The following is a 13,512-nucleotide window of genomic DNA, read 5'->3' as shown; positions in this document are numbered from 1 at the left end:
GCCACCCGGGCACACCCCAGTAGGCACAAGAACAGTGGGCTTGCCGCTGTGCACAGGGGCCCACCTCCGCGGTGCACAGGTGCCTGTGGCCCCGCCCCAATGGGCCCCAAAACAACTTACCTGCCGCCCTGATAGGACCACAACAAACCCACCCACCAGTGCACAGAGGCCTCCCCCTTCGCCGGAGCAGGAAAGCAACCAGTCCACCTTGGACCCACTTGCCCCAGTGCACAACGGGTCAACCGCCCCTGGCCTGTGCGAGGGAATGCACTCACCTCTGGCTGAGGCCAAAGGATGGTGAAATGAACTAGAGGCACTTTGTAATAAGTTTTAGGTGCTGGCTCTCGAGAAAGAGCTGGGAGAGCAGTGGACTAGGTCCCAGAACAGAATCATCCCCAGTGCTACAGGAGAAATCACTTAAGCAGACTGCTCCCCTCCAAGTGGCGTCAGCTGGAGGTAGCAGCTCAACAACTGTTTATAAGAAGGTCACACCATAAAGGCAGAAAATAAGAGCAGATCAATCTAAGAAGCAGAAGCAAGACCAGTGTGCAAAATGGTGAGGCAGAACACACTCCACCAAACAGAAACAACATGCCACCAAAAGGAAAGCAGGAATTTCTAGAAGGAGAGGTAGATGAAATAGAAGCAAGCAAGCTACCAGACTTGGAATTCAAAACAATAGTAATGAGGAAGCTCAATGAACTCAACAAACTCAAAGAAAACTACAACGAACTCCAGGGGAACTACAAAGAACTCCAGGGAAGCTACAAGGAACTTACTGAAAACTATACCAGCATAAAAAAGGACATAGAAACTATCAATGAGAACCAGGAAGAAATGAAGAATACAATTCCTGAACTGAAGAACACAGCAGAATCAATCAAACACAGGCTAAATGAAGCAGAGGATCAGATCACTGAGTTAGAGGACAATGTAGAAAAAAATTCCCAAATAATGCAACAAAAGGAAAAAAGATTTAAAAAGAAGGAAGAGGGTTTAAGAGAACTGCAGGATAACATGAAATGAAACGATATCCGTATCATAGGAGTAAAAGAAGGAGAAGGAGAGGATCATGGGATAGAAAACCTGATTGAAAAAGTAATGACAGAAAATTTTCTAACTTGATGAGAGAAAAAGTCATGCAAGTCCAGAAAGCACAGAGGGTTCCAATGAAGATGAACTCAACAAGGCCTACTCCAAGTCACATCATAATTAAAATGGCAACATTCAAAGACAAAGAGAGAGTCCTAAAAGCAGCAAGAGAAAAACAGCAAATAACATGCAAGGGAGGTCAGAGAAGACTATCAACTGATTTCGTAAAAGAAACACTACGAGCCAGAAGGGAATGGCAAAAAATATTTCAAAACAATGTAAAACAAATGCCTACAACCAAGACTACTCTACCCAGCAAGGATCTCTTTCAAAACAGAAAGTGAAATAAAGAGTTTCCCAGACAAAGAAGGACTAAAAGAATACATCTTCACCAAACCAGTATTACAAGAGATGCTAAAGGGACTGCTCTAAGAAGAAAAAAAAGAGAGAGGGAGAGGAACATGGGTACAAAGGAAAATGAATAAATATCTGTCAATAATAACCTTAAATGTAAATGGATTAAATGCTCCAATCAAAGGACATAGGGTAGCGGAATGGATATGAAAACATGACCTACATATATACTATTTACAAGAGACACACCTCAAAACAAAAGATTTGAACAGACTGAGAGTGAAGGGATGGAAAAAGTATTCCAAGCAAATGGACATGAATAAAAAGCTGGGGTAGCAATACTTATATCAGACAAAACAGATTTCACAGCAAAGGCCATAAAAAGAGACAAAGGACATTTTATAATACTTAAGAGAATAATCCATCAAGAAGATATAACCCTGAGAAACATATATGCACCCAACATAGGTGCACTGAAATATATAAGGAAAATACTAGAAGACTACAAAAAAGATATCAACAGCAATACACTCATAGAAGGGGACTTTAACAGCACATGGTCAACAATGCACATATCTTCAAAGCAAAGAAACACCAAGGATATTGAGGCATTGAACAACACTGTAGATCAAATGGACTTAATTAGTACATGTAGAATTTTCACCCCAAAGAAGCAAAATATACATTCTTTTCAAATGCACATGGGACATTTTCAAAGATAGACCACATGGCAAGATACAAACAAGCCTCAACAAATTCAAGAAAACTGAAATTATATCAAGCATCTTCTCAGATCACAATGCCTTGAAACTAGAAACCAACCTCAAGGAAAAAACTCAAAGACATCCAAACTGATGGAGAATGAATAACATGCTATTAAATAATGAATGGGTTAACAATGACATCAGGAAGAAATCAAGAAGTTTCTGGAAACAAATGGTAATGAGCACACAATAGCCCAAAACCTATGGGACACAGCAAAAGCAGTTCTGAAAAGAAAGTTCATAGTAATACAGGCCTACCTAAAAAAGATAGAAGAATCTCAAATAAAAAAATCTAACCCTACAGCTACAAGAACTAGAACAACAACAACAAACAAAGCCCAGAGCAAGTAGAAGAAAGGAAATAATCAAGATCAGAGCAGAATTAAATGACATACAGACTAAACAAACAATTCAAAAGAGCAACAAAAGTAGGAGCTGATTCCTTGGAAAAATAAATAAAATCGACAAGCCTTTAGCCAGGTTCATCAAGAAAAAAAGAGAGAGGACCCAAATAATCAAAATAAGAAATGAAAGAGGAGAAATCATAACCAATATCACAGAAATACAAAAGACTGTAAGAAATTACTACAAACAACTGTATGGCAAGAAACTTGAAAATCTAGATGAAATGGACATATTTCTAGAAACATATAATCTCCCAAAACTAAATCAAGAAGAAGCAGAAACCTGGACAGACCGATAACAAACAGTAAAATTAAAACAGCAATCAAAAACTCCCAGCATACAAAAGCCCTGGACCAGATGGCTTCACAGGTGAATTTTACAAAACATTTAGGGAAGAACTAACACCTACACTTCTCAAACTATTCCAAAAAATCCAAGAAGAGGGAAGACTCCCAAACACTTTCTATGAAGCCAGTATTACCGTAACACCAAAACCTGGTCAAGGCACAACAAAGAAAAAACTACAGGCCAATATCATTGATGAACGTAGATGCTAAAATCCTGAACAGAATATTGGCAAACCGAATCCAGCAACACATTAAAAAGATCATACATCACAATCAAGGATGCAAGGATGGTTTAATATTTGCAAATCAATAAATGTAATACACCACATAAACAAAATGAAAGACAAAAACCACATGATCATATCAGTAGATGCTGAAAAGGCATTTGATAAAGTACAACACCCATTTATAATGAAAACCCTCAGCAAAATGGGAATAGAGGGAGCATACCTCAACATAATAAAGGCCATATACTAGAAACCTGAAGCCAACATCATACTCAATGGACAAAAACTGAAAGCATTCCCCCTGAAATCAGGAACAAGACTAGGATATCCACTCTCTTCACTCCTATTCACATTTTATTGGAAGTTCTAGCCAAAGCAATCATACAAGAAAAAGAAATAAAAGCTATCCAAATTGGAAAAGAAGAAGTAAAACTGTCCTTATTTGCAGATGACATGATAGTATACACAGAAAACCCTATAGACTCCACAAAAAAACTACTCAATATAATAAGTGAATTTGGCAAAATGGCAGGGTAAAAAGTCAATATTCAGAAAGCAAAGGCACTTCTGTACACCAACAATAAAATTTCTGAGATAAAAACTAGAAAAAAATCCCATTTATTATAGCAACAAGAAAAATAAAGTACTGAGGAATAAACTTAACCAAAGAGGTAAAAGAACTGTACTCTGAAAATTATGTAACAGTGAAGAAAGAAATTAAGGAAGATACAAATAAATAGAAGCAAATACCATGTTCTTGGAGGGGAAGGATCAACATCATCAAAATGGCCATACTACCCAAAGCAATTTATAGATTCAATGCAATCCCTATTAAAATACCTATGACATATTTCACAGACCTAAAACAATACTTCAAAAATTTATATGGAACCAAAAAGGACCCTGAATGGCCAAAGCGAACCTGAGACAGAAGAACACAGCAGGATGAATCGCAATACCAGACATCAAACTATACTACAAAGCCACTGTGATCAAAACAGTCTGGTAATGGCAAAAGAACAGACATATAGATCAATGGAACAGAATAGAGTCCAGAAATAAACCCAGGAATATATGGTCAACTAATATTTGATAAAGGGGTAAGGAACATAAAATGAAGTGAGAAGAGCCTCTTCAACAAATGGTGCTGGGAGAACTGGACAGGGACGAGCAAAAAAATAAAACTAGACCACCAACTTACACCACACACCAGAATAAACTCAAGATGGATCAAAGACTTAAATGTAAGCAGTGACACCATGAAAGTCCTAGAGGAAAACATAGGCAGGAAAACTTCAGATATCCCACATAACAATATCTTCACGAATACATCTCCTAAGGCAAGAGAAATAAAGGAAAAAATAAACAAATGGGACTAGATCAAACTAAAAAGTTTCTCCTCAGCAAAAGAAAACATCAGCAAGCTGAAAAGGAAACCAACCATATGGGAGAACATATTTGCCAATGATGCCTCAGACAAGAGACTGATTTCCAAAATATATAAAGAACTTATACGACTCAGCATCAAGAAAACAGACAACCCAATTAAAAAAAGGGCAAAGGACCTGAACAAACACTTCTCTGAAGAGGGCATACAGAAGGTCCATAGACACATGAAAAAATGCTCAACATTACTAACCATCAGAGAGATGCAAATAAAAACCACTTTACACCGGTCAGAATGGCCACCATCAACAAATCAACAAACAAGTGCTGGCGAGGATGTTGAGAAACGGGAACCCCACTGCAGTGTCGGTGGGAATGCAGACTGGTGCAGCCACTATGGAAAACAGTATGGAATTACCTCAAAAAACTAAAAATGAACTGCCTCTTGAACCAGCAATTCCACTGCTAAGATTTACCCGAAATATCCTAAAAACCTAATTCAAAAGAACTTATGCATCCCTATGTTCATAGCAGCACTGTTTACAATAGCCAAGTGCTGGAAACAGCCTAAGTGCCCATCTGTAAAGGAGTGGATTAAAAAACTGTGGTACATTTACACAATGGAATATTATGCTGCAGAATAAAGAAGGGACTCCTGTCATTTGTGACAACATGGGTGGAACTAGAGAGAATTATGCTTAGCGAAATAAGCCAGGCGATCAAAGAAAAATACCATATGATATCACCTGATACAGGAGACTAATGAACAACAAAAACAAATGAAGACCATTGAACAAGGAACAGAGTAACAGTTATCAGGGGGAGCGGAAAGAGAGGAAAAGGGGTAAGTAGAGTAAGGGTTTAGTAAATAAACTAATATAAATAACCCATGAATGCAGACAACGGGGTGGGGATTGATTGTGGGAGAAGGGATGGGCTGGGCGGGGAGTAGCAATGAGGGGAAAATGGGACAATTGTAATAGAAAAACAATAAAAATAATTTTTAAAAAACAGATGGTTTATCTCATTCTATCACTTGTATAACAACAACACAGAATACATATTTGGTATTCAATAAATGCCAGTCATTGTTCTAGAGGTTTTCATTAATTAACATATATAATCATCATACCAAGTCTATGAGACAGGTATAATAACCACATACACTTTAAAAATAAGGGAATTAGGACTCCAAAAGGTTAACTGGCCCAAGTCCCCCAAACTCTGCCCCCTTTTAGTAAATAGCTTGGCAGGAATATAAACCTCCCTATGTGACAGCAAAGCCTTCTCTCATGGCTTATTGGTCATCCTCAAAGGCCTTCATTTCCCAAATGTTAACACACACACACACACAAATGAACTCCTTATGCATTTTCCAGAAAAAACATCTTGATAAAACCAAAGGTTTTCACAGCAGTACAACATCAGAGGCTCTGAGTTAAGTCTCCCATGTGAACAGCATACCTACCTGGTCACCCTGTATTAAACACAAGGTAGGAAGCACAATCAGTAAGTAAGGCCTCTCTCTCCTTTAAGGTGTACCCATAATGAATGGGCAAGACAGTGTTGAGTTCCAAAAGTACTTATGTAAGTATCTGAATGCGTATACCTGTAGCTCCCAGTACACCAGGACGCAGGCGCTGCTGGCTCTTGCAGACATATTGAGACATATAAAAGTGCCCCAAGGAATACCCAGCCAAGAGCTAAGGGGTATGGGTCCAGTTAAGGTTCAGATCTTTACTTCTCCATCAGTTGGGCACCCCTATGCAGAGAGCAACCAGTGACCATGTAGAGCAGCCTGCCTACTCTCATGTCTTAGAGCCACAGTGCCTGGATTTGAATATCCAGTTTTATCCTTTATAGATATGTGACCTTAGTCAGCTTTTTTATATTATGCTCCATTTTTCACATCTGAAAACTGGAAGAATATTAGTATGAACTGCCCAGGGTTGTTTAAAGAATCTAAAGATAAAGTTACAAATGGCTTAGAACACCATATAGCACATATTAAGGATTCAATAAGTATTAGCTAAAAATATGTATATATGAATATTGCTAAATAATTTGTTCAGCTCTAAGAGTAAATCATATTTGAAGTGTCCTTGTGCCTGTGCATGAGCTGATTAATACCAATAGATAAAAATTCCCATGGGGAGGGTAGATTAAGTGATTCTGCAAGGAGGCATCATTGTACACTCAGTTGTTTGGTTTGCATCTACAGCCACTTAGAGATCTAAAGCTATGATATTTCATTTAAAATCATGTTATCATTCCCAGGAAACTGAATATTTTTTATGAAGGTGGCAAACATATAAGGCGAGAGCCACAAAATTATGACACTAACTAGAAGGCACACCATAGTTGCATGTTTGCAAAACAGACATTCTGTAAATGGATTGATAATGACTAATGCAGTGGCATCTTCTAGAAGCTCAAAATAACATAACATTTTGAAATGCAGTTAATGCCCCTTCTACTTTGTTATATTTTTCAAGCAAAATTCTCAAACTCTCCAATCAGATGTTCCAAGACTAGGTCATATAATTTTTAGTTTTTCAACAACCAAATAGTCAAGCTCTTACATCATTATTATCCATTGTTGGCAAGAACATGGTCAATATACTGTGGGTATTGAGGAAGACTCTTTGCAATATTTATTAAAGTTAAAGTGAACATCCCCTGGAGCCAGCAATCCTCTCAGAATAAATAGTCTGTGGTAGGCATGCAAAGATAATGTACATAGATATTGATAGCATCACGACTTGCGATACTAAGAAACTGGAAAATCCAAGTGAATATTCTGGGATTCTGGGAATATTGGCTGGCAACTTTGGGTAGATACACACACACAGACACACACACACAAGGATTTTTCATATATTGACAGATAAATATTTGCAAACTATTAAAGAAAATTAAATTTCAGAATGCTGGTCTGATACGAACCATTATCCAATTTTTTGAAATAATGAAAGAAAAATTACTGTGGTTATACAGATGGAGAGACACAAACCCAACTAGCAATGGTGGTTACACATATGGAGTAGAACAGGGAAGTGGTTCACTTATTCTTTACTATAATTTTCATGTTGCTTTATAAGACAGTATTCCTTTCAAATTCATAGAAATAAGAATTTTTTAAAGAAACAGGGAATTCAAAAAATAAAGCTATTATTTACACACAGGCATTAAGAGAAGTCTTAGCAATTCCCAAAAGTTAGTTTGCACTATCTTATATTCTTATAGTCACAATTGCAGAATAAAATGCTTATGAGAGGTTAATAGACACATTTTAGTCAGAGGGTTGCACTACCTTCATGAAGCATGTTGAGAAAAATTCCGTATTTGTAGGTCTACAGATGGAGTTTAGGAAGAATGGGAGAAGAGAACCAAAAGCTCTCAATTTCCACTCTACTTTGAAAAGTGAAAAATGAGTAGTTAATACTACTGATTACCTTCCTCTCTCCCACTCCCCCCCACCAAATGGTGCCAAAGAGGAGCCCAACCCCACACTTGGCCTCTGACTTCAAAGGCACAATAAAATGACTGATAGTGCATGCGCAGAGAGAAAAACAGAGGAGGTGTGGCAGGAAGGTGAGGAGTGCAGTATTATTACCGAAAAAACGGTGATAGATGGAAAGGAAGAATATTTTAATGATAATTAAATGCACGTGCAGACAGAGAGAAGAAACATGTTAAATGAGTGGAAAATTGGGAAGAAGTAACAAAACCAAAACAGGAATGTTTCTATCAGTGAGGTAGGTATTTGGTTTTCAGGGCCTCTGATGAAGCTGAGAGCGTCTGTACTCTGCACGCTCTGGCTCTTTCTAGTCCTCGTCTGAAAGCTAACTGGAGATCGTCTGCATTTTGGACAGGGGCCTTTGTTTTGAGCAAGCCTAGAAGCAGTGCATCAGGTATGAAGCACCTATTTATATATTCAATGTAAAAATTCCGTTCAACATGAACGATGATCTCTTAACTGGCAAGTTTTTAAAACAAGCTTGCAAAGATCATTTCTTCCTAAAGGAAGCTAAATGGTTTCAATAGTTGAATAGATATATCTGTATATAGATATGTGCATATATACATATATACACACACACACGTAGGTAAATATGTATTTATCTAAGTAAATATATGTACTTTTGTGCGTGTAGGTAAATGTATACAATCACATACATACATACACAGTTTTTCCTATAATCTCTCCAGCATCCTCACAAAAGATGCCCACTCCTAAAGTATCTCTGAGAGAACCGACAGAAGCTGAGATTGATGCCAAGGCCTTAAGCAGATGCTCCAGGACCGAGCCCCTCCTCGCAAACCTCCACTGTCCACAGGCGTCTAGATGCCCTAGCCTTGCCCCAGGCCAGAAAAACGCCACCAAAGCCCCCAGAGACCTGGCAGCCACGTGACCCGCTGACGGACATCAAAGCTTTCTTTCTCAAACAAATACAACTTTTCTTTCACTTGTCCTGGCAGAGCGGCCTGTGCGTGCCCCTACTGCCTCTCCTCCAGCCCTTTCTTCTTCGCAGACTGCGGGAGGCCTCGGGGCATCTGTTTTCAAGCTGCCAGGCCTAGGGGCCCAGAGCTCGGCCCCTCCCGGGTGGCACCCCTCCTCCCGCTGTCTGAGGAGCTCGGAGACTCACTGAGGGCTGGGGACGCAGGATCAGCCCTGACTTGGTGCGTGGCGGTGACACTTACCTGCGCGGAGCCGCTCCGGGAGCTCCCGCGTCGCAATCAGCTGAGTGCCCGTAGCCGCATCTCCCAGACTTAGGTCCCCCACCCACCCCCGCAGCCGCGTCCCAGGACGCACTTTTCCGAGCCTGGGAAGTTGGCAGAAGGCTCAGAGGTGGGGGGTGGGGGTGGGGCTGCGTGTTCGGGGAGAGGAGGCTCAAGGATGTGGTTGTTTGTTTGTTTGTTTGTTTGTTGTTCTCGATCTCTAGCAGAGACTTTAGACCATATGCTAGGAGGATATTAGCTTTGCTCAATGGCGACAAGACAGCAACCTGACTCTCACAGTCCGATCGATTTACTGAACAAACTGAAACGTGGGTGGGGATGTTAAACAGTAACCAGCAGCCTCGGTGCGAACCTAAAGCGGCGAGGGCGCGCTAGTTTCCCTGTTCCCAGGGCCAGTCCCGGCCTCTGCTAACCTTGGCAGCTCTGCGGCCTTCCAGAGGACTCCGGCCACAAGTGCCACACGCCACATGCCTACTGTCTACAGCCAGAGTGAGGCGCCCGCGGCTTGACCATTTGGGACTGGAGTTAAAACTCCCCCACTTTCCGCACCCGGGAGCCCAGCCAGGTGCCGCCCGCCGCCGAGGCCCAGAGCGGTGCCCTAGACACCCGTACCGTCCCCCCCCCCCCCCAGCCCTGGTACCGCCTGGGCTAGGGCGGTGTCAGCCCTGGGGCCGTGCGTGGTGGCTGCGGGAAGCCTGCGGAACCCAGAATGCAGATATAATTCCGAGCCAGTGAGGTCCAGGAAAGGGCCGGAAGTGTTATTAAAGGGAATTTAACAGGTTCCTAGAGACGGCTCTGCGGCCACAACACTAGAAGCCGCAACCATTTCATTTAAACTGCACTTCGGCCCCCTGGGCTTCACTTCTGCCCTGATGCTTGGGAGGGAGGGAAGAGGGAGATGTGCGCTGGGCTGTCGCAGCCACCTGTGGCGTTGGTCATTAACCACCTCTTTACATCGCACAGATGGTACGCTTCCTATCTTCCTCCTCTATCGTAGGCACCTTCCCAAACTTTACACTTCGAGAAATGATGCTCAGATCCATCGAGAGGCCCTGGCCACCTGGATCAGGATTTTTTGTTAACCAAGCGATATGGACAGAAACTGTGGAGCTTGAAAACATCTCAACAATTTAACTTCGTGGTTTCAGGAATGAATGGCTTGAGGTCAAACAAGTAATTATCCTCATGAGATAAATAGTTACTTAATCCTTGAGGTTTTTCTTTCCTGACCAGGGGGTTGGCAGTTATTTTAAGACCGTAATAACAATGCCAGAGACATCAAAGAGCTAGTTTTTTTTTTCCTTTTTCCTTTTAGATCGGGTTTACTAAACTTAGTTTCCTCGTTCTGAATCTCTTGCTCAAAGGCTCTTTTAAAAACAACTAGTAGGTTGTTTTAGAAATCAGAACAAAGGGGAGAAATCACATGCTGTTTTCTTTAAATCAACCTTCTTGAACAAAATACATTTTGGGGGCCCTCGTTGACCACGTTCTCTGCAAACCCTGTCACGAAAGCGGCCTCTCTTGGTGTCGAGAAACCATCCAGAGAAAGCTGAGGCAGAAAAGTAACAATTAACGGGTCATGTTTATTATGCATATCTTTCACAGGTGAGTTGTTCATACATCACCTATGGACAGTCTCTTTAAAAATATTTCCAGAGATGTGGATAGTGAAAGCTGTCTTATAATATGCCGAAATATTGTGTCTAGTTTCCATAAAACTCTGAAAGTCTGAAGACAGAAATCCTCCATCTCCCATTCACGGAAGCTTTAATGCCATGGGACATTTGTTGTTTCCACCAAAGAAACAATATTTTGTAGTTCAATAGTTTATTTCACTGTGAATTTGGGATGTTAGTGGATTTGGATAATCAATTCAACATCAGTGTGTGGTGGATTCACTGTTCTACAAGGAAATGATTATCACATGTCTGTATTCGAAATTATTTCGACACTATACGTAGAAGCTTTGAGGGAGAATTTTATCACCGCAAGGATTTTGACTAATGATAGCAGTTCATTCTGCTGAGGCTTCTTTACTATCTAAAACGAGCATTGCATTTGTCTAATTTAGAAAACATTCTAAGAGTTTATGGTAGAGTACCAATCCTCCCGCGTTCGCAGCACGAAGGGCGGGATTTCAGATGACTGACTAAATAAGTAAATAAGCGGCACTACGAGGAAATGGCTGGACTCCGGGACTTGGCAGTTTTTACTCGATCAACCAATGCCAGTTGATCAAGCTTTGTAGAGCATCACTTACGTTCTTCCTGAAACTAACTTATTGGGATTTTTCATGGCATAGATTTATGAAGCTGAAAATGAAAAAAAAAAAAAAAAAGTGCTCTACAGAGAGCTGCCGTGATGCATATGGGGTGGGGGTGGGGCGCTACCAGAAGGAAATAGATCAGGATATTTTTTAGTGAAAAGTTCTCAGGTACAAAGTTTTCTTTCGGTAGTCCTTAGGGGGAAATTATACGCATATGTATTTATGTAATATTTGATCTCTTAATAAAATTCGACGTCAAAAAACCCTTCACTTCAGTTTCCTGTTAAATGTCTTATTTAACCTATGCTTCTCCTTTATGCTTTGATCACCTTTTTTGACACGATTTTTTCCCTCCTTCTTAGCGCAGCCAGATCTAGATGAGAACTTTGGGTTTTCCCACCAGCGGTTCTGATACTATTAATTAAAAGCAGTGGCTCAGGTCAGAGCGCTCAGGTAGGGAGGATGCGGGCAGGCGCGCGGAGCACGGAGGGAAAAGGTCTTAGTGGTACAAGCATCCCGAGACTATTTCCGAGGTCGACCTGTACGTAAAAGCATCATGAGACACGAACGGGAAGTGCCCTCTTCCTGCCGTGGCGCTCCACTCTGCTGAGCCAGTTAACCCGGGATCTTCTGCGTCGCGGTGGCACCCACAGTGGATCTGGCCACGACTGGGCGCTGGCGCAATTGATGGGGATTACCCCTCACCCCCATGCACCTTTACACACAGAAGAAAAGAAAAAGGAAAGAAAAAATTCATACAGGTCTCTACCTGCCGGTTCCTTCTGGATTTGGGTAAAGCCAAGTGACACTTTCCAAGCCACTCGTTTGTAAAGGATCGGGCGGGAAGCAGCAACCGGGACGCAGGTGAAATTAAGAGTCTGGAGCTGCGCTAAGTGCGTCCAACCATTGGGCCTGTGTTTGACCCTGGGGGCAAAACAATGCGTAAAGCAGCATCCGCCAGAATTTCAAAAACTCCCCGGAGGCCACTGAATGTTTTACGCATCAGCAGGGAAGGTTGGGATTCCGGTCGCCTGGACTAGTAGCGGTGAAGGGCTTAGTCAGCACGTTGGGGCGGGAGTAGAGGCTAGAACCACCTGAAGCCATCCAGGCCTGGGGTGCAGTGACCTTTTTCTCCTGACGCCAATTACTTAAAGAGACGAGGGTCTCTTTAAGGTATAGCACAGTCCTTTTGGTCCCTAGCGCAGCCCAAAGCGGCGACACATTGCCAGAATATTAAGCTGCAGGCTCAGGCCCCTGGGAAGGGATACGCCCAGACACTGCATCTTCTCTTGCCCTGCGCAGGGCCTCCAGCAAGGTCTGTTCCCTATTCCTGGGCTTTGGTACCCCCTCTGTTAATTGATTTGTCGGACTTGTCACACGAGGCAACCACCTTTAATGAACTGAACTTAATGAGGTTAAACAAATCAGTAGAACAGGCAGATCGAATAAAAAAGGATTGACTACTGTCTCTCCAGCACCAACACCCTGTAGATCCTAAAAAAGCAATCTCCAGTCTCTTGCCTGGCCCTTCTGGGGAGTCAGGTGCTTAAAAACACTTGGGAAAAACTGCAGGCATCACCTCCAGGACTAGGCAGCCTGCTTAGCCACAAACTGACACAGATAAAAATTAGTCTTCACTTCGTGCTCAAGTCACAGATCAGGAGGACACAGAGGAAGTCCATGTGGATAAGGTCACAGCGATGTCCCTAGACTACATAACCTGGTGATAAAAGTAAAGCCAAGATTTCAGATGAAGCATCTAAAATGAAACTGCTTTGCATATGTTTTGCATCTGGCTGAAACTGTGAACATCGAATATTCAATAATTCTCAATGTCAACGTAAGTTTCCTGTGCCAAAAAAGCTAACTGCTAGACCAGCTCTCTTCTCTCCACCCCTTCTTTGTAAATTTCCTGCTAAAGTATTGAT

The 13,512-nt window shown here is 41.7% G+C and overlaps 1 protein-coding gene across 1 annotated transcript in view; it reads right to left on the bottom strand.

Moving 5' to 3' along the window:
* Positions 1–9,394, bottom strand: part of HNF4G (hepatocyte nuclear factor 4 gamma) — a 121,785-nt gene extending 112,391 nt beyond the window's left edge. Inside the window, exon 1 of the mRNA XM_090283750.1 lies at positions 9,280–9,394. The gene's annotated coding sequence lies outside the window, so the exon portion shown is untranslated. The remainder of the gene's footprint in view (positions 1–9,279) is intronic.
* Positions 9,395–13,512: the final 4,118 nt, after the last annotated feature.

Source organism: Furipterus horrens, unplaced genomic scaffold (genome assembly GCF_987537825.1).
Source record: "Furipterus horrens unplaced genomic scaffold, mFurHor1.1.pri manual_scaffold_7, whole genome shotgun sequence".
NCBI lineage: Eukaryota > Metazoa > Chordata > Mammalia > Chiroptera > Furipteridae > Furipterus > Furipterus horrens.
Note: the sequence above shows the minus strand (reverse complement) of the source record. Positions and strands in the feature narration are given on the sequence as shown.